Source organism: Kogia breviceps, chromosome 6 (genome assembly GCF_026419965.1).
Source record: "Kogia breviceps isolate mKogBre1 chromosome 6, mKogBre1 haplotype 1, whole genome shotgun sequence".
NCBI lineage: Eukaryota > Metazoa > Chordata > Mammalia > Artiodactyla > Physeteridae > Kogia > Kogia breviceps.
The window spans coordinates 2151674-2174487 of NC_081315.1; the positions used below are offsets into that span (position 1 = coordinate 2151674).

General features: G+C 37.2%; 1 long non-coding RNA gene across 2 annotated transcripts in view; it reads right to left on the reverse strand.

Annotated features, from left to right (window-relative positions):
- Positions 1–22541, reverse strand: part of LOC136794338 (uncharacterized) — a 134240-nt gene extending 111699 nt beyond the window's left edge. For both annotated transcript variants that reach the window (XR_010840948.1, XR_010840949.1), the window contains exon 1: positions 22486–22541. This is a non-coding gene — a long non-coding RNA (uncharacterized lncRNA). The remainder of the gene's footprint in view (positions 1–22485) is intronic.
- Between the last annotated feature and the right edge of the window lie 273 nt (positions 22542–22814).

The following is a 22814-nucleotide window of genomic DNA, read 5'->3' on the forward strand; positions in this document are numbered from 1 at the left end:
GAAGGTCCTCCCCATACCCCACAGCACAACAGTATGGAGGTTCCTTAAAACTAAAAATAGAGTTACCATATGATCCAGCAATCCCACTTCTGGATATATATTGGGAAAAGATGAAAACTCTAATTTGAAAAAATACATGCACCCCAATGTTCATAGCAGCACTATTCACAATAGCAAAGACATGGAAGCAACCTGAACGTCCATTGAAACATGAATGGATAAAGAAGATGTGGTACATATATACAATGGAATATTACTCAACCATAAAAAAGAACGAAATAATGCCATTTGCAGCAACAAGGATGGACCTAGAGATTATCATATTAAGTGAAGTAAGTCAGACAGAGAAAGACAAATATCATATGATATCACTTATATGTGGAATCTAAAATATGACACAAATGAACTTATCTATGAAACAGAAACAGACTCACAGACATAGAGAACAGACTTGTGGTTGCCAAGGGGGAGAGTGGGGGGAGGGGAGGGATAAATTAAGATTTGGGGATTAAAAGATACACAGTATTATATATAAAATATATAACCAACAGGATCTACTGTATAGTAAAGGGAACTATACTCAATATCTTGTAATTACCTATAATGGAAAAGAATCTGAATAAGAATCTGAATCACTTTGCTGTATACCTGAAATATTGTAAACCAATTACAGTTCAATTTTTAAAAATATGATTGACTACTGTGCCTGGTTTGGCTAGGTTATCCCCAGAGTAAAACAAAGAAGTTTTTAGAAATGTAAAAATGTTCCAAAGATTTTAAAAACAATGTTGAGATAGAAAAATAAAGGACAAATTTCACTGATTTGGGAATAAAGTATGACTAACAGAAGAAAATACCAAACTTGCATCTGCTTTGGTTCTTTTAAGCAAATGTTAAGCATTTTTCAAATCACAAAGGTGGAATAAACAGCATATGGAGGGATGTGTAGTCCAGGACAGACGACGGGATAGTTGATGAGTACCTGGCTAGTCCAAGGGAAGTAAAACTTAATCCCAGATAGAAAACACCTGGAGGTAGAAGGGGAAAACACTCGTTATTCTTTTCATCCTTTGATAGCTCTCTGAGAAAGGTGAGTTCGGGACAGTCACCCCCTTTCCATGTCCCATTGCCAGCCCCCAGCTGTCCCTCATTCCCTTGTTCCCAGAACAAACCATGGACTCTCAGGGCTGGCAAAGGTCATGCAGAGCGTTTTCATGAATTCTCAATCTCTTTTACAGATAATGCCACTGACATCCTGAGAGATCAGGAATTTGCTCAAGGACACTAGCTGTTGTGAGTCAGTCACTGAAGAACCCAGATGTCCCAACATTAAACAAAGTACACGTTTAACCACATTTTGGTATTTAGTTATGAAACCTGTTCTGATCATGAGAAAGCAAGGTACTCCATCCCCATTCCTCAATTTCTATAACAACTTGACATAATACAAGTGAGATTACTTCCCCATAAACTGAAGACTGGCAGATGTAGCTCATAGCTAACGTTGATCACAGGTAAACATTTAGATGAGTTTAGTAAACATGTAACAGAAAATCAAAATCAAATTTTGATGTGGTTAATGGAAAGTTTTGCTTCAAGGAATCACTATCATCATTTTGTTTATATAAAATCAGCCAAACTTGACTTCAAAATTATTAAGGATATTAACTACTGTATTAATTTTCTATTTTTGCTACACAGATTGCACTGATTAAGTAGCTTTAAACACCACACGTTGATTTTCTCACAACGTGTAGGTCAGGGTCTAGGTTGTCTCAGTGGGTTCCCCTGCTTTGGGTTCACCAGTCTAGAATCAGAGTGTTTTCCAGCTGGGTTCTTATGGAGAGGCTTCACAGGAGAATCCCTTCCCTGGATCCTTCAGGTTGTTGGCAAAATCCAATTCTTGTGGTTGTGGGACTGAGGTCCTAGTTTATTTCTGACTTTCAGTTCAAGGCCCGCCTCAGCTCCTGGAAGACACTTCTCCCCCCATCTTTTCCCACAAGTGAGCCAGCAACAATGTGTCAAATACATAGGCAGAACACTCTTTGACATAAATTGCATCAAGATATTTTTTGATCCACCTCCTAGAGTAATGAAAATAAAAACAAAAATAAACAAATGGGATGTAATTAAACTTAAAAGCTTTTGCACAGCAATGGAAACCATAAACAAAACAAAAAGACACCCCTCAGAATGGTAGAAAATATTTACAAATGAAGCAATCGACAAGGGATTAATCTCCAAAATATACAAACAGCTCACACAACTCAATATCAAAAAAACAAGAACCCAATAAAAAATGGGCAGAAACTCTAAATAGACATTTTTTTCCAAAGAAGACATACAGATGGCCAGAAAGCATGTGAAAACATGCTCAACATCACTAATTATTAGAGGAATGCAAATCAAAACTACAGTGAGGTACACCTCAGACCAGTCAGAATGGCCATCATCAAAAAATCTACAAACAATAAATGCTGAAGAGGGTGTGGAGAAAAGGGAACCCTCCTACACCGTTGGTGGGAATGTAAGTTGGTGCAGCCACTATAGAGAACAGTATGGAGGTTCCTTAAAAAACTAAAAATAGAGCTACCATATAATCCAATAAACCCACTCCTGGGCATATATCCAGAGAAAACCATAATTTGAAAATATACATGCACCCCAATGTTCATAGCAGTACTATTTACAAGAGCTAGGACATGGAAGCAACCTAAATGTCCATCAACAGAGGATGGATAAAGAAGATGTGGTACATATATACAATGTAATATTACTCAGCCATAAAAAAGAACAAAATAATGTCATTTGCAGCAACATGGATGGACCTAGAGATTGTCATACTGAGTAAAGTCAAACACAGAAGTACAAATATCATATGATATTGCTCATATGTGTAATCTAAAGAAAAGGGTACAAATGAACTTATTTATGAAATAGAAGTAGAGTCACAGATGTAGAAAACAAACTTACGGTTATCAGGGGATATGGGGGGGAGGGATAAATTGGGAGATTGGAATTGACATATACACACTACTGTATATAAAATAGATAACTAATAAGGACCTACTGTATAGCACAGGGAACTCTACTCAATACTCTGTAATGGCCTATATGGGAAAAGAATCTAAAAAAGAAAAAGAGTTTATATATGTATATGTATAACTGATTAACTTTGCTATACAATTGAAACTAACGCAACATTGTAAGCCAACTGTACTTCAATAAAATTTTTTTAAAAAAGAAAAAAAAATGGGACTTCCCTGGTGGTCCAGTGAGTAAGACTCTGCACTCCCAAAGTAGCAGACCTAGGTTCGATCCCTGGTCAGAGAACTAGATCCCACATGCCACAACTAAAGGATCCTGCCTGCCACAACTAAAACTCGGTGCAGCCTAAATAAATAAACAAATACATAAACAAATAATCCCTTTTATGCTTAGAACCCCTCTCTGCTGTATCTCTCCTTTGCCTTCTTCTGCCAGCTGAAGAGTGTCCTCTGCTTTTAAAGGCTCGTGTGATTAGATTGAGCCCATGCCAATAATCCAGGTTAATTTCCGTGCTTTAAGGTACACAACTTTAATTACATCTTCAAATTCCCTTTTGCTGTGTAAGTTAACATACTCCCAGGTACCAGGAACTAGGGCACCGACATCTTTGGAGACCGCTATTCTGCCAACTATGATTATCTGATTACAGAAAGGAATGTAAGAGCCCTTCCAAAACTCTACTGTTGTGTAAGATCATACATATTGGAGTCTGAAGCCTGGTTCCCAGCCTCTCCAAAACCCAGCCCTATTCTCTGCCTCTTCAGTTCTTACTTGTGGACTTTTGCCAATTCTAGAGATTAGTTAGCCACAAGAAGACTGTGGAAACACACTGTGACTCTCCTAACACCTAAGTTTGGATAAAATAGTGAACCATCACACTGCTGTAATGTGAAACTAAAACTCAGTAAGGATTGGCTACTGACACCTGGTCAGCGTTTGGAGAAGTCTAGTAAAGCATCACAGAGCTTGGACTGCTCCTGGGCAGGTGTGGTGAAGAGGAAGTAGGTGTTCAAGACACACCCCTCACATATGCACACAGCTCAAAACTGGGCACCAAAGTGGTAGGGAGAATAATCCAGTTCAAGCTCATCTCAATAGGCTTGACCACTGAACAGAAACCAAATTAAGTTCCTCAAGAATGAATATGTTTACAGAATGCCACTCTAATAACACAAGATGTGGTAGATATGCATGATAACAAAACTTGTGAAAATCTTCGGAGAATTCTAGTTAGCTCCACATTTTAACCTTAAAAATCCTTCAAAAATGGTCTCCCATGAAAATCTGTAATGGCTCCTCAGTAATATATTTCTCTTTAAATGAAACTGGAAGAGAGAGAGAGAGAGAGAGACAGAGAGAGAAACATGTTACATTATAGGTCCAGAGGGGGATAGGGTTAATGAACTCAGAGAATTTGCTTTTCTAAGAGGTTTATTATATGCCTAATAGTAATTGGAGAGAATTAAATGGAGAGCTGTTCCTCACACCCTCTCTAATTATCACTACTTGAAGCAAATTAGAATGAATCCAACTGTTTCTTACCTTGTCAAAAGCAATATTGAAGACAAGAATAATTAATTTTCAAGTGGAATAGATTTCTACAGCTTTCATGTGGTTGAATGAAAATTATATCCAAAAATATGTGCTGCAATTTTTCTATCAAAAATGCCATTTTTCATGACATTTCAGAGGTCAAATATATACATATATAATTTATATTATTTTCTTTGCTTCTGTATGCTACAAATATGAATGAAAAATCAATATGTAAACACACTCAATAATCTATAGTTAAAAAGCTTCCTTTTAGGTAACATTTTCCATGGCAGGTATGACCTGCTTAAAAAAAAATACATGCTCACTATAGAAAAATCCATATTTATAAAAATGCATAAAATGGTGATTGTTTAGATTATAAGACATTTTTTCTTTTGCTTTACGAAGTGATGCTCAAGAAAATATTGCTACATAACCAGCTTCTCCAATGATTGTAAAGCATGATTTGGCTTACTTAAATTTATTCCATTTTAAGGCAAGAATCTACTTTTTAAGATGATGTGTGTCTCTTTGGGCTTACTGTTCAAGGACTGTATTTTCAAATAATGGAAAAGATGGGACTAATTGCATTTAGAAATGTGTATTCATATTCAACTCCAGAAGTACTTGAAAAATCATTCAAAATTTGGAGGGTTTTCCTAGAAATGTGCCTCAAAATACTGACAAACTATGCCTTTACTTACATTTGGCCAAGTCTCTTGCTCATTTCTCCCTGGCGGCTATGCAAAAGCTTCGCTGTTTTCCTTAAATCCTCAACCTCCCTGACCCTACCCCGTAGAGTTTTCCTCATTCTTATGCATTCTTCTTTCTCTTGAGTTTCTGAAGAAGTGTCCCTCTTCCTAAATTTTCATTAACTGCCCTCATGCTCTTAATCCTAAACATTGTTCAGCAGTGAAAGGGCAGGAAAAGGAAAAGTGAGGCAAATCCACATCTAATTCCTATCCATACTATTGATTAGTTGCTTGAACATGGGTAATTTATTTAAGGATTTAAAATATCCAGCTTCTCGTTAGTTAATGGGAATAATAACACGTTGCAGAGTTTCTGTAAAGGAAAATAGTAGCATCTATATTTGCTGCCACATGGTAGCCCCTGACTAAATACAGTTATGCCTCAGTTAGTCTTCAACTACCTCCAGACTTTTGTATCAACTGTTCATTCTTTCTCCTGTCCAGTGAATCTCTCTCCCCTGCTCTCTCTCTCTCTCTCTCCAGACCCAAATCCCCTTAATGTGTAAACATCCCCCTCCCAGTCGTAAATAATAAGAGCCGGCTGTCCCTGGATGTTGAAATATCGCTTTGTCCACCGTCAATTTTCTCTCTTTGCCTTCACACCCAGGTCTGCACATTTGGACAACATTGATTCATCTTCTGACAAATATTTGAATTCTACACGATTCTGAATTCGGTCCTCACTCAGTACACGTTCACGAGTTCCAATACCATGACTAAAAATGGTTTCCACACCTGTATTATTTTATTAGAAACCCCTATGGATTACATAAAAATATAAATTCTCAGTTCCTGACCCAGATCCACCGAATTACAGTATCTGGTGAAAGGATTCTGGGATCTTTATATTTTTAAAAACTACTCAGATGATTCTGGTAATGGCACAAGTTTGGGACCAACTGACCTAGGTATATCAATAATTCCCAAAGCCTTCTTTTCATTACTTCCCTGTCCTGAATTCCAAATCTATCTCTTCAATGGCCCTCTAGATCAGTATTTGTAGCTCATAGAGTTGATAGTAAAGCTTCCTTAAGACTTTAAAACAAGGGAAAGAGGACTGACCTCCAAGAGCTAAATTAGTTGCTCTGATTTACACTGGGACAAGACTTGCTATTTCCTGGAACAGAAAAATAGGTACTTGAAAGATCACTACCACCTAATGTAATGATATTTAAAAGAAAGATGATGAAGAAGGGAACATTGAGGGGCTTCCCTGGTGGCGCAGTGGTTAAGAATCCGCCTGCCGATGCAGGGGACACGGGTTCGAGCCCCGGTCCGGGAAGATCCCACATGCCGCGGAGCAACTAAGTCCGTGCGCCACAACTACTGAGCCTGCGCTCTAGAGCCCGCGAGCCACAACTACTGAAGCCTGCGCGCCTAGAGCCTGTGCTCCGCAATGAGAAACCCGTGCACCACAACAGAGTAGCCCCTGCTCGCTGCAACTAGCGAAAGCCCGCGAGCTGGAACAAAGACCCAACGCAGCCAAAAATAAATAAATAAATATATTTGAAAGAAGGGAACATTGACAATACATGGGAACACAGTTCAGAGAAACACAATTGCCATTTTGGGTCATGACCAGTGAAAAGAGAGGCAGCATCTTGGTATATGAGTACTAATTACCGCAGTTATCTTTTCTCTTATAGGGTGGAGTGCTTGCATGTACATCGCTATGATCTGTATGAAATGATACTGAAGACTTTGGACCTCATTTGTTCTAATTCCATGTTCATTAAAAAATCTAATTACCATAATGGTTTTCCAGATACCTACAAATTTGGCTCTGAGAAAGATAATATATATGAGCATTCCGGGTGTAAGAAAGGTACCTCCCTCTGTACTGATGCCCCATAGTTGGCTTATCGTCTTTGGTTATATTGATAAAGACCAGTTTCTATACCTAGAAGGCCAAAGCCATAAATTTTGAAAATTTATCAAAATCATACTACTGAATTATTGATCACAAGAACCAGCTAGAATTTTCCTGGAAATAACTTCAGATTATTTCAATCCAAAAAGGCAAAAATCTTTATCTGAACCCATCTCACTACACTAAACTCATATTCATATTCACTAAACTCATTTTCTTCCTAAAGTTCCCTCACTGTACTGGCCTCTGTGGTTTCCAGCCCTTGGAGAATTTGATTACTCCAATCATTAATCTACCTCTGAGACTCCTAGACGTTTTCCCCACTGTTATCTCTTCCTCGCAAAGCATCACCTCCATCACTTTTTTGTCTTGACTTTGACCTCATTATCTTCAGGTTTCAATGAGTTGTTGACTGCACTACACCTATCCTTACATCCTTCTCTTGCGTCTTTCTTTCCACCAAAGACAAATTATCCACCTCTCTTATTAATGTCCCCTCTATACACGTATATGACCATGATCCACCTGTTGTCTCCCCTCTTGTGTACTTTTAAACTTTCCCTCCTTCCCCTTCATTCTGACATCTTCCTTAGAATTAACATGCCATGTTCTTCTGATCTCAAAAAAAAAAAAACCAAATAAAATCAACAATTATAACAACTTGCCTACCTCCCTGGTGACAGCGCTGGGGTTCCATCCTTCATGGCTAGCTTTTCCCAGCTGATCCTTCTTCACTTCTCAATCAACCATAATAAGGAAGATGTTACCACCAGCTCAAAAAAAAAAAAAAAAAAAAAAAAAAACCACCTTCTCTGAAGACACCTACACCTCACAATCATCAAATCTGAAGTCTATTAGTAAGTCCTTAACTTTACGGAAAATGTCAGAAAGGGCCAATAGTGAAAAGATTAAAGCCTTTCAAGTCAGTGAACTTAGGTGAAAATTCTGGTTCTGCCCCTCATTAGGTATACAGCTTTGAGAAAGTAACTTACATTTCTGAGCTTGCTTTCCTCATAGGTTGTTGTGGAGGTATGACACTCGAATAGTGGCACCCGACACCAAATGCTATTGTGCTGAACTCCTTTCTATATATGCGCTCATAAATGCATCATACCATGTGCCAAATCCTGCTACACATATTGGGACATAAAGACGGATTGTCTTTCTTTTGCCTTCTCTTGACTTTTCTCTAGTCTCTACTTCAGTGTTGAAATACCCTTGTGTTATGGCTCTGTGTGTCTTTTCTTCTCACTCGTTATACAGGACTTCATTATTTCACTCAGAAATTTCTTATTCCACATTCATCAGGTACCAGGAATTATTCTGCCTGCTGGAAATAGTGGTAAACAAGAGAGACAAGGTCCTTTATCGCACAGCTATTACCTGTTAGTGTGAGGAGAGAGTAAATAAATAAATATGATGACTTCATAGTATAAGTGCTGTGAAGTAAATAAAGCGACACACAATTATGTTACAGTAACTAGAGCTGACTAGTTACTCTATCAGCCAAGGCCACACTGAGCTGATACTTTGACGGTAAGTAGTTGCTGACCAAGGAAATAATGGGAGGCAAAGCATTCCAGGTGAAGGGATCAGCAAGTACAAGGGCCTAAGGGATCAGTGAACTTGACATGTTGAGAAACAGAGAAAGCTAAAGAAGCTGCAGCTGGTAGATAAAGGCAGGAGAGGGGTCGGTGAACTATGTAAAGATGGGAGCTCATTCTGCGTATGTCATGGGAAGCTGAAGGAAGTTGCAATTTTAGTCCATGTAAAGGTCCATGGTTAGATTTGTTTTGACAGTAACACACTGCCTGCTTCCTGAAGAACAGAATGTATACAGGCAAGAATAAGAGCTAGACGTCCAGGTAGGAGGATATGATGACAGTTCATTACGAACTGATGTTTCTCACTAATTATTAGAGAAATGTAAAATTACAGTGAGATACCACCTCACACTGGTCAGAATGGCCATCATCAAAAGGTCTACAAATAACAAATGCTGGAGAGGGTGTGGAGAAAAGGGTACTCTCCTACACTGTAGGTGGGAATGTAAATTTGTACAGCCACTATGGAGAACAGCATGGAGGTTCCTTAAAAAACTAAAAATAGAGTTACCATATGATTCAGTAATCCCACTCCTGGGCATATATCTGGAGAAAACTCTAATTCAAAATGATACGTGCATCTCAATGTTCACTGCAGCACTATTTACAATCGCCAAGACATGGAAGCCACCTAAATGTCCATCGACAGAGGAATGGATAAAGAAGATGTGATACATATATATAATGGAATATTACTCAGCCATACAAAGGAATGAAATAATGCCATTTGCAGCAACATGAGTGGACCTAGAGATGATCATGCTAAGTGAAGTAAGTCAAAGACAAATATCCCATGATATCACTTATATGTGGAATCTAAAACATGATACAAATGAACTTATCTACAAATCAGAAATAGACAGACACAGAGACCAAACTTATGGCTATTAAAGGGGAAAGGGGGAGATATAAATTAGGAGTTTGGGATTAGCAGATGCACACTACTGTATATAAAATAGATTTAAAAAAACAAGGACCCACTGTATAGCACAGGGAAACTATATTAAATGTCTTGTGATAAACCGTAATGGAAAAGGATATGAAAAAGAATATATATACAAGTATAACTGAATTGCTTTGCTGTACAGTGGAAATCAACACAACATTGTAAATCAGCTAAATGTCAATAAAATAAATTTGGAGAAAAAGAAAAAAGACCTGATGTTTCTTGGAATTTGCATGTATCAGCAAGAAGATAGCATATTATACATCCAGTTAGAATGTCAAGTAGGCAGCAAACATGTGAGTTTGAAGATCAGTGGAGTTATCAGGATGGAGGTAACCTGCGAAGCCATGAGGGAGCTAAGATCGCAGATTGGAAAGTGTGGGGAGAAGAGTGAGAATAAGCCTAGGGTGCTCCAGCCCTTCTCGGAGCCAAGAAGACCGAGCCGTGCTCATCAATGTTGTAAGAGGCCAGCTCTTTCACCGCTCAGATCCATCCCAACCTCAACTAGGCAAAATTAAACGCATCTTCCTCTGAACCAAACCAGGTCACGCTGAATAATGTCCTCCATGACAAATCACGTTCAGTATCTTTCGTACTCTGATCAATTTTGCCTTTCACACAACTGAATATATGCTGATCCTCCTCTCTCCCTCTCTCTCTCTCTCTCTCTCTCTCTCTCTCTCTCTCTCTCTCTCTCTTTCTTTCCATGTGTGTGTGCAGCGGGGGATATGTTTCCGTCTCTCCATCTCTCTTTCTCTACCTCTGCTTTGGTCTCCACCCTCCTAAGGCATCACATGGGTCAACCTTCTAAGTGGTGACTGTCTCTGGTCCTCCCTTCAATCCCTGTCACATCTGCTGTCATAATGGTTTTTGAAATGTAAAATAGCCTTTAGCCTTCCTTTCTCAGAAGACTTTGATGAGCCAATTGCCTTTCGAATTTGAAAGTTCAAACTCTTGCTTAGCTTTATGATCTTCTATAACTTGAAGAATGACCCTCTTTTCCCAAAGCATCTTATTGCATACATTTAGATCAATAAAGTTCAAGCTTCTATGTCCTTTTCCATGCTTTTTTCCTCTTCTAGAGCCTCACCGTTAGCATGGACGTTACTAGCCTCACACTGCTATATAAATTACATTAATTCGAGTTCAAATTTTAGTTTTTCAGTCACACTAGCCACAATTAAAATGCTTATTAGCCTCGTGTGTAAATGTAGAACATTTTCATCATCACAGACACTGTTCTATGGGATAGTAACGATCCAGTGCAAATTTTGGCCATTTTCCACTAAATAATTTTCTACAAAATGACGGTATTGATAAAGTGTCACTGGAAACAATACTTTAAAGATTTCCCCCCTCAGTCTCAGACAGACTAAATCAGATGCCTCTCCTCAGTGTTACTATAACACAGGCATATATCTATTTTACAGCATTTAAATTACCAGCTGAAATAACTTACTAAATAACTAACAAGTAAATTAACTTACTAACTTATAAATTATAACTGCTTTAATTTGTTTTCTGTGTTTACTTCATAAAAATAAACTATGATATATGTGTAGACACTGAGGTGATTTCATTAATCACATTAAACACAACGCCCATATCTCTTCCCATCGTGAGAAAAATGGAAAGGTATTGCTGTGATTGACACAGACTAATCGTAATCTGTCCTCTGGGATGAGCCATATTACTCTGCAAACAAAATCAGAGTTCTGAAGCAAGGAAGAACAGAGAATGATTTTATGCAGATAACCAAGATGCTTGCCATAATCATAAAAATCCAGAAGAAAGCCACGGTAGTTACTACAGCTGATATGCAATTATAGATATAGGCACTTTAAGAAATGATTGTGGTTACTGAAATAAAAAAAGAAACAAAATGTTCTATTTTCTCTTGTATCATTGAAGTACTTCTTAGCCTCTCTTCGATGTACTTTATGACTTCATAATAAAATTTTACCTCTATACAATGTCACTCTTTGTATCTGGTAATAGTTATTTTCTTGAACTCGATTTTATCTGATATTACTAAAGCTACTCCAGTTGTTTTATTACTAGGGTACATGTTATGTATCTTTTCCATCCTTTTATTTTTAATCAGTGTCTTTATATGTAATGTCTTCCAGCTTTATTGTGGTATGATTGACAAAGGAAAATTGTATATATTTAACATGTACAAGGTGATGTTTTGGTACACATATTAAATGTGAGATGATTATCACAATCAATTTAATTAGCATATTCATCACCTCACATAGTTACCTTTGTTTGTGTTTCTGGTGAGAACATATTACGTCTACTCTCTTATTAAACTTCAAGTATATAATAAATTGCTGTTGACTATAGCCATCATCTGTACACTAGGTCAACAGAACAATTTGTCTTATAACAGAAAGTTTGTACTCTTTGGCCAATATCTCCCCATTTCTCCCATGGTTCAGCTCCTGATAACACCATTCTACTCTTCTCATTATTATAAGTTCAATTCTTTTAGATTCCAAATACAACTAAAATCATGCAGTACTTCTGTTTCTGGCTTATTTCACCTAGCACAATTTCTTCCAGGTTCACCTCTGTTGTGGTAAGTGGCAAAATTCCCTTCTTTTGTATGGCTGAATAGTATTCCATTCTACACATACACCACATTTTCTTCATTCATTTGTGATAACTATTTAGATTGTTTCCATAGATTGGATATTGTAAATAATGCTGCAATAAACATGGGAGTGCAGATATATCTCTTTAAGATCCAGATTTCATTTCTTTCATTTCATTTCAGATGTGAGATTGTTGGACCACGTAATTGTTTCATTTTTAACTATTTGAGGAACCTCCATACTGTCTTCCATAATGGCTGCACCAACTTACCAATTCACATCAACCATGCAAGTGTTCCATTTTTTCCATATCTTTGTTACAGTCTGACTTTAGGCTAAAAGCCATCATAACAGGTATGAGGTGATATCTCAGTATGGTTTTGATTTGCATTTCCCTGATGATTAGTGATGCTGAGCACCTTTTCATGTACCTGTTGGTCATTTGCATGTCTTCTTTGGAAAAATGTGCACTTGCGTTTTTTAACCATGTTTTAATGAAGTTATTACGCCTTGTGCTATTGAGTTGTATGAGTTTATGTATTTTGGATAGTAGTCGCTAACCAGATATATAATTTTCAAATTGCCTCACATTCTGTAGGTTGTCTTTGCATTTGGTTGATGGTTTCTTTTGCAGAAACCTTTTGCTTTGATGTAGTCCCACTTGTTTATTTTTGTTTTTGTTGCTTTTGCTTGTGTTGTCAAATCAAAAACAAAGAAATCACCAAGACCAATGTCAAGGAGTTTTTTTCCCTATGTTTCCTTCTAGGAGTTTTATGGTTTCAGGTTTTATATTCAAGTCCTTAACACATTTTGAGTTGATTTTTGTGTATGGTGTAAGACAGTAGTACATTTTTACTCTTTTGCATGTGGCCGTCCAGTTTTCCCAACACTATTTACTGAAGAGTATGTCCTTTCCCCATTATATATTCTTGACTCCTTCATTGTAAGTTAACTGACCATATATATGTATGTGTCCTTTTCTGGGCTGTCTATTCTGTTCCATTGACCTATGTGTCTGTTTTTATGCCAGTACCATACTATTTTGATTACTATTGCTTTGTAATATAAATTGAAATCAGAGAGCATGTTGCCTCCAGCTTTCTGCTTTTTGCTCAGAATTACTTTAGCTTTTCAGATCTTTTGTGGTTCTTTATGAATTTTAGGATTGTTTGTTGTATTTCTGTGAAAACTGTCACTGGAATTTTCATAGGGATTGCATTGCATTTGTAGATTACTTTCAGTAGTATAAACATTTTAATAATATGAGTTCCTCCAATTCATAAACATGGTCTATCTTTCCATTTATGTTTGTCTTCAATCTCTTTCATCAGTATTTTATAGTTGTCCATGTACAGATCTTTCACCTCCTTGGTTAAATGTATCCTAGATATTTTATTATTTTTGAAGCAATTCCCTTTACTTCTGATCTCCAGCAATTTGATTTTGATGCACAAGAGTGCTCTTTTTTCTTCAATCCTGTTCAGGAGATATTGAGCATATTTTTCATTAAGTTTGGAGACATTTTGGAAATCATATCTTCACATAATTTTTGTTTCTCAACTTCCCTCTCATCTCCTTCTGGGACTCCAGTTACATAATGGTGGACCACTACTTGACATTGTTTCACAAGTTACTGAAGTTTTTCTTTTTAATGTCACTCAGTGTTGCAATTTCAGTAGTGTCTATTGATCAGTCTTCAAGTTTCCTGATCTTTCCTTCTTCAATGTCCAAACTTCTGTTAAGCCTACATAGTAATTTTTGAATTCATACATTGCTTGTCGTTTTAAAATTTGCATTTCGTTCTTTGTTATTGTGTCTATATGTCTAACGGCATCCCCCAATTCTTTGTCCATTATGTACATAATTTCCTTTAAATTATTGAAATTGTTATAATAGCTATTTCAACATCTTTGTCATCTCTGTGTTTGTTTCTATCAACTGTATTTTTCTTTTAGCTATAGATCACATTTTCTTGCTTCTTTGTATGTCTGTTATTTTTCATCATATGATTGACTTGTGGATGCTACTTTGTTGAGAGTCTGTTTCTCCTATTAGAGAATGTTGAGTTTTAATCTAGCAGTTAATATATTTACTGATGACTTTTTAATGGTTTATATGGAAACTGAAAAAATTGAACATGTATTATTTAATCATATAGAGAAATCAGGATTGAAGGATAATTTTGTTGAAGAGCTCAACAAAAGATGTGATTGATTTTCATTTTTACTAAGATGGTTGTCTATGATGTGATATAAATTGCCTTTTATCTATTGAAAATAAGGCATTTATTTTGTTTTTTAGTGAAATCATACAGGAAAGGACTATCTACATTAGCTAATTAACTGTAACGTGATTTATCTAGTGAGAAATATATGCAAACTATTTATAACTTTTTTGTCAAGATAAAATTGTCTTATAGATAATTTTTAAACAAACAGGCTTTTGTTTTAAGCCTTGTAAGGGCAAGTCTAAAGTAACTCTTACCCTAAGACTGAAGTAGCCTACTCACAAAATACGGTCTTTCTGGAATCTCATTTGAATATTTGAAATGTTCCCCAAGATCTCTCCATTCTGGCTTCCCAGCATGGTTTGTCTTATGAACTCTTTATTCAGCTCAGAGCCGTCTGAAGAGTTCTTGTGGGCTTTTGATTTTTGTTTTCTTCCTTCCAGGCCTCATGGAGTCTCACTCTCCGTATATACAGCTTAGTATTTGGCCAAAGACTCAAGGAAACACCTTTGCAGACTCCCAGGCTTTTTCTTGCAGAGCTAGCTCAACTTCAGTACCTTGTCCCATAAACCCAAACACCTCAGCAACCCTGACATCTGATCCCTGCTTCCTCTTCCCAGAAAGTCTGCTGCTCTCTGTTCCAGCTCCACTTCACTGTGTCAACCTTTGAAAAGTACTCCAGGCAAAAAGCTGGGGTGACTGTAGAGCACACACCTTTTATATTTTCCTTCTCTGAAAGACCATATCCTTACGATATGATCTGTATACCAGTCAGTTTCTAATGCTTAAAAGAAGGTGCTTCATAAATGTTATCAAGTTTTACAGTTGCTGACTGTGGAAGCGTAACTATAATACTTTCCTTGGTGATAGTTAGTTCAACACACTTTTCCAAAGCACTTATAAATCATACAATTCCGTTGTCTCACATTTAGCAGTTTGTCCCAGACCTGTCACCCCACTTGAGTGAAAAAGATTCTGCTTTCCACTGTAATCTTCTTTCAGCTCTAATCCCCATGGTCCCTCCCTCCCCAAAGTGGCCTCTTCTGCCTCATTTACACTCTGCTACCTCTCCTGGTCCACAGAATAAGGGTGCTGCCCCCGCAAACAGTGCGCATGATGACGAACTCTAACTTATAATTATTCCAAAGGAAAACGGTTGGCCCCTGAGATAAGGGGGGATAATGCCTTTCTGGAACTTACATAATGTATTACTCCTTGATCTTACCTGCAATTCTACTTAGCCTGCCTTTGGTTACGTGTTTATTTGTGACTGTAATGTGGTTGCCCTGCAGGATTGACAGGGAGAAGGAAAGGGAAAAATTGGAAGAGGAAACGCAGCCGTTATAAAAGAGTCCTAAGACCAGTTATTCTGTTGCCTTCATATTTCTTTTTCTTTTTTCTTTTTTTTTTTCGGTATGCGGGCCTCTCACTGTCGTGGCCTCTCCCGTTGCGGAGCACAGGCTCCGGACGCGCAGGCGCAGCGGCCATGGCTCACGGGCCCAGCCGCTCCGCGGCACGTGGGATCCTCCCGGACCGGGGCACGAACCCGTGTCCCCTGCATCGGCAGGCGGACTCTCAACCACTGCGCCACCAGGGAAGCCCCATATTTCTTTTTTAACACCCAATGGTGCAACCTATATTTCTTCTGCTTTTCTACCTATAATTCATATTCCAGTGGGTGACTGGATGGGTGAAAGTGGCTTCCATGTATTTCTTCCCCGCTCGCTGCATCACTACATATTTATTTAGCTACTTGTTGAAGTTTTCAGTTACACTTTCAAAACGTGCAACAGAAATTCTGACTGGATGGAAATAGCTGGAAGGATATTAGAAAATATGATCAAAGTAAATTCTTTTCAGTAAAGGATTGTTTTCAGTTGTAGGGACTAGGAATTGAAACCATGAAGATCTGAGATCTAACACTTTAAGTTACTGGTAGTCTCATATTTCAAAGTGTCAATTAAATAATAATGCATAACCATTGTAGTCAACTAGTATATCTATGTTTGTTATTTATTACATATTCATCCTATGATGTATAAGAAATCCTCAGTTACTGCATTTTCTTTCACTCTATTTTCTTTACATTGTAAACATCTTAGCTCTTCATTTCGTTCTATCCCTCATTCTTGGTACCAACCAATCACACTCGCCTATTTAATGCTTGGAATTCACATCACACTATGCATCTTGTTTTTCTCTCTGCTTAGAAATCTTTTCCCATATTTCCCATAGTAATTTCCTAGTCATCTTCCAAGTGTCAATTTGTAGAATTATTTCCTGATTTCCCAACCAAGAATAAGGTCTATTTTTAGTTGCTATATAATCTCATAGGACCCTATCCTGAGTTTCCTATACTTCTTCACTGTTCATCCTTTTAAATATATTGAAAACTCTTTAAAGGTAAAAACTGTATTTATCTCATTTGTTTCCATAGAACCCAGGATCTACCACATTGTCTTTCATGTAGCAGGTTGTCAATAAATTGGTTTTAGGAATCCTTTGAAATAGTAATTCCATAATTTCTTAAAAGAGTCACTCTTTTATGAGCAACTGTATACACACATACAAAGGAAACTCTTTTCTATGGGCTGTAAGATGCCCTGTGTGGAACCAGAAGGTATAGACCTGCTCATCTGTGATTGGCCCACGATAATATTTAGGACATGGAAAGGGCATCAGAATGTAACCAAGCAACTCACTAAAATGTGAGAAATTTATTTAATCACCCATATCCTTGTTCATTAAATGCTAGAAACAAATTAGGCTTTTTCCCTATGCATTTGTTTAATCTATTGTTTGGATTGATTAGAAAACTCAGCAAGAGTTGTTAAGCCCAGTTCAAGAATATATTTAATTACAACCAAACCAGAGATAGTGGCCTCCAAGGTGATAGATTTTCTATTTAATATAATGAACATTTATTCTCTGATGCTTATTCGGGTCTTTACTTATATAAGTAAAACTCTGACACAACTACAGGCATTACGCCCTGCCCATTGTTTCCCAATATATATTCATATCACACTGGGAATTCTCCAGGAACCAAACCTTGGTTAATATTTCCATGCTAACACATGTAAGGCAATTACAGGGGCTAACAGAAGTTTAAAAAAATTTAAATAGATCTTGATTCATAATTTTGATTATTATGCTGCACATCTTGGGAGATTTCAATGTGATTTTCACCGTGGTATATTTCCAGTTTTGCACTTTAAGTCTGACTTAAACTCCTTGACCTTTACTCATTTTCCTTCTCCTTGACCTTTATTCATTTTCCTTCTCCAAGACTGTGCCCTGAGTCTAAGACAAAAAGCATTGTGGTCCACCCAGATTCCCAGGAATGCCCCCAGTAAGATTCAGATAGTTATGCTTTTCAAGAATGTCAGTCCTTTTTTTTCCATGACATTTCATTAAAAAATAGTGATACTTTTTATTTGTTGATTATCCACTGAAAGTGAGATGATGTGGATTAAATATTTCCTGGATATACCTGAGAAATATTTACTGATATTTAGGAGAAAATGGGCCAGTCAAACATTACAGTTTTCACATGTTAGAAGAAAAAATATACATACTATTTTTTGTATAGAACACATTAAATAATAGTTGTATGCTTGAAATGAATCCCCCACCACAATTTTTTCTCTTGTACTAAAAAATTAATTAGAGATGTCTTTTTAATTGAAATAAAATAAATCCAGATGCTACTCAAGCAAATATATTTATACTTAATGATCCTAACACATTTACAAGATGCTGCAAGTAATTGGCATCCGGAAGCTTTTTATTATATTGAGTCCTGTAACATAGCATAAAATTTCTTCTAATGTTTAAGTAGATCATACAAGGTAAGATTGTCTAAATTATATAGTTTAGTGAATGTCATCCAAACATATCAACCTGTTTCTCACTAAGAACATAATCTGCCTTCATATCATGATTAAGAAGAAGAAATGTTTCCAATGAAATATTTTGCCAAGTAGCTTAGTTCAAAATATTATAACTATTCATGTGGAAAATTAGAAACTACAGTACTGGTGATTTCTTTTTACATTAACTTTTAAACAGCCAGTGTATACCCAGCCCTTAGTAAAATCAAGGTGTAATTGTTCACCTTGATCCAATTAAAATAATGTTTATCCAAAGATATGCTGGCGACAATATGTGCATTAACTACAAATGCCGAGCCTCACAAAACAGCATGATCTTTCATTCTAAAGCACAGCTCTTTGACCAGTTAAAGAATTAAGCATCAGAGAAATGTTATATGGTCCCGGGACTTATGTAATGTAGTAGAAGCTCCAGTGCTTTTTAAAATCATATCTTACATGTAGAATAAGCTTGGACAAGTCACCTAACACTAGTTAATTTCTCAAGCTTTATTACTGGAACATAGCTGTAAAATGGGAAAGCTTTCGAAAGTATACATTGTGCAGAAGAAGCAGGTGTTAAGTCTGGTCACGACTGTTGGAAATGAATGCTAAGACTACGCAAAATAAAACCACCATATGATTTTCATCAATAACAGAAATATCACCTTTTTTAACAAAAGCATCCAAAATTATGAAAATTATGCCTAATAATGAGACAGACAGGAAAAATGGGAGAAATTGAGGCCATGTCGAGTGTTCAGCACACATAACATAGAAATAAACGGGTCCCATTTCATTTAACGAGTATATATTGTGCACTTATAAATGTCCTTGTATAAGTGCTGTGAGGAATAGAAAAGTACACGATATAAAGTCCCCCTGTGCAAAGAGCATGAGAGCACAGAGCAAGAACTATATGTATCCAGCTACAGCCTTGCAATCAGGAAAAGGTTAAGGAAATTTTTTCCTCTTCTTTCTGAAATATCACTATTTTATAACCAAAAGAACAATGCAGCTTTTCCAATGAGATAATTGTAGCTCTAAGTTGCTTTTTTTGTTACTGCTCTTATTTTGGTTATTTTTTTAAATTAATTTTTATTGGAGTATAGTTGTTTTACAATGTCGTGTTAGTTTCTGCTGCACAGCAAAGTGAATCAGCTATATATATACATATATCCCCTTCTTTTTGGATTTCCTTCCCATTTAGGTCACCACTGAACAGATGCTCAACATCACTAATTATTAGAGAAACGTGAATCAAAACTACAATGAGGGGGCTTCCCTGGTGGCGCAGTGGTTGGGAGTCCGCCTGCCGATGCAGGAGACACGGGTTCGTGCCCCGGTCCGGGAGGATCCCACATGCCGCGGAGCAGCTAGGCTCGTGAGCCATGGCCGCTGCGCCTGCGCGTCCGGAGCCTGTGCTCCGCGGTGGGAGAGGCCACAACAGTGAGAGGCCCGAATACCGCAAAAAAAAAAAAAAAAAAAAAAAAAAAAAAAAAAAAAAAAAAAAAAAACTACAATGAGGTATCACCTCACACCGGTCAGAATGGCCATCATCAAAAAAAATCTACAAACAATAAATGCTGGAGAGGGTGTGGAGAGAAGGGAACTCTCTGGCACTGGTGGTAGGAATGTAAATTGATACAGCCACTATGGAGAGCAGTATGGAGGGTCCTTAAAAAAATCTAAGTTACTTTTTATTCATCTGTATTGGTCTAATTCTTGTACTGACTCAAAACATTTAAAAATATTTAAAAATATAATTACAGTATGTCATGGGTCAGAAGAAAAGCATACCTAAGAGTGTCATGGAGAAAGTTCAGTACTCGGAGAGGTGAGATCTTCTTTCAAATCCAGTTCTATTACTGGTTTGATGACTGGGCAGCTTATACAAGACCTTGTTTTCCTGTCTTTACAGGTGTGATACATCAAAACAATGCTCCTAACCCACATCTTATGGCTAAGAGAATTCAGTGAGCAAATATCTATCAATAGCAAACCACTCTTTAAACTTACGTTGCCACTATTATCACCTCATATCATTACTAAAGGTAACACGGTCCAGCTATGCTTAAACTAAGGATTCCTTCTCACTCTAGGGACTGCTTTTATTATAGCCAACATATGGAACATGGCATCAGTGAGTGTCCCCTCCAGGAGGACAAATATGGTTCAAGAAAGGCATATGTGAGGATGGTAACAGGAAAGGGATAGGATAGAAAAGTTATTAATATTTTTCACCTGCAATTCTCATAGCATAAGAAATCACCAGTCCTGATTTGTTGGTGGCTCTAGGAGTTGGTGGGTTTGTGCGTGACTCTTTCCGGAGAGGTGTCACTTCATCTTGGTCCACGTAGAATCGTTAGAATTATACTCCAGTGTGGATCCCAAGACAGTCAGAGTACCCTCTAGGTTTTTGGAACACTTTCTATACTAGACAACTCTGGTTACCAGAACCAATTTCCTACAGACACAGGAATGACACCGGAAGGAAGAGTGGTTTTTTTTTTTAGTTAAATGGATTCTTGCTGAGAGAGTTATTATCTGGCGAATAAATCTCTTTAGAGTGGTAGACTAAACTACTATGACGGACTAAACACTATTTCGGTTTCAGTCCCACTTCATTTCTTTTCGAAAGATAAATTCATAATCAGTGTGAAAGAACATACTTCAGTAACCCGGTACCTGTTTCCACTGCCCAGAACAACGCAGAGGTACAGGCAATACACACGCAGCCAGCCATTCAATTGAAACTCAGTCTACTAATATTTCTCTATGTTGAGGTCACGCAGATTTGTGGCTCTTTTTATTGCTACAAATCTATAATTTGCCTTATAGATTTTTTTCAAAAGTTCCCTTTCTTAATATTTGTATCCTAGATTAATTAATATTTAATATTTGTAAATACTCGTATTTTAGAAGCCTCCTCTGCACTTTTTAAAGCTGCTAATGTGTTCACATCTTCTAATCGTGGACGCTTTCATATCTGAATTATAGAGCGTATATGCTAGCACATTCTTTCCACTAGACGATTTAAAATCCATGAAAACAAGGAGCTGTCTTTGCAGCCTCTACAGCATGAAGCAGCGTGTCAGGGTGTTTCTCGCATGGCAGACAGAAAATATTTTCTAAAAGAATAAGTGGATGAATAGGTAAAACCAACCATTTAGTAATTATTTCTAGACAGAAGGGTCTCAGAGAGATTTTAGGTCAAGGACTGACTGCCATAAAAGTTGTTCACATAAAAAATGTGACTCGTGAAGTAAACATTAATTAACCAACATTTTCAGGCAGATTTGAAAATCAATCCATAGAAATAGTTCGTTGTTTCTATTAATAACAGTGTCTTTTTATAAAACAAAATGTTCTTTATAGTAACAAAAATGAGGCAGACTTTTCATTCCCAGTCTAATATGCATTAGATAATTTTAGCTATTGCTATTTATTCTATACATGATAGAAGGATAAGGCACAAACCATGAACATAGCTGCAGAACTCAACTATTTCCATTCAAGAACAGAGAGAGGGGAAAGGAGGGAGGGTGGAAAGGGTGAAAGAAATCAAAGAAAAGAAAAGAAAAAAGAAAGAAAGAAAGGAAAGGAAAGGGAGAGAGGAAGAAAAAAGGAAGGAAGGAAAGAAGGAAGGAAGGAAGGAAAGAGAGAAAAAAGAAATTTCCAGGGGTAGTAGCAACACACCCTAATTTAACTCCTCATTTGGGAAAAAGAAACTTTCCCACAAACTTAACTCATCTGCATGTTAATGGAAAAATATTTCCATTTTGCCAGCTTCTATTACAGACTGTGTTTGACCCAACTCCCTGCTATGTCAGAAATAGTCATTAGAATTTAATATTGCAGTCTGTTGCATTCACAGTCTGAATATTTTAATACAGAGGAGGAAGTGATTCTGCAAGAGAAAATGCTGGAAAATGCTGTATTTAATTGATGCCTAAGGGACGCCACGAAAAAGAAAACAATGGGAGTTGTCACATACTAATTTTAAACACTGTTTACCAGATTTACTTACATGTACTGCTTTAGCCTCCCACTAAGCAGCGTGATTATAGCAGAGCTGTTCCACCCTTGGCTTCTGGAATTCAGTGTGAGTAACAGGACACAAAGGATAGGTGAAGAAGCTGCACTTTAATGCAGCTAAATGCTAAGGCTTGGGGCAGACCCTCAGTAGAAACACTTGCTCATATACAAGCAGATGTAAAGAACACTCTCTGCTCAATCTAGCAGAACAGCTATTTAGAGCCTTACAAGGCAGGGAGCTACTTGGTTGGTATAACACGTTCGATTCAGGCTTGATCAAGCCAGTTGAGTCCAAATTAATCTTAAAAGCGTAGTTTATAC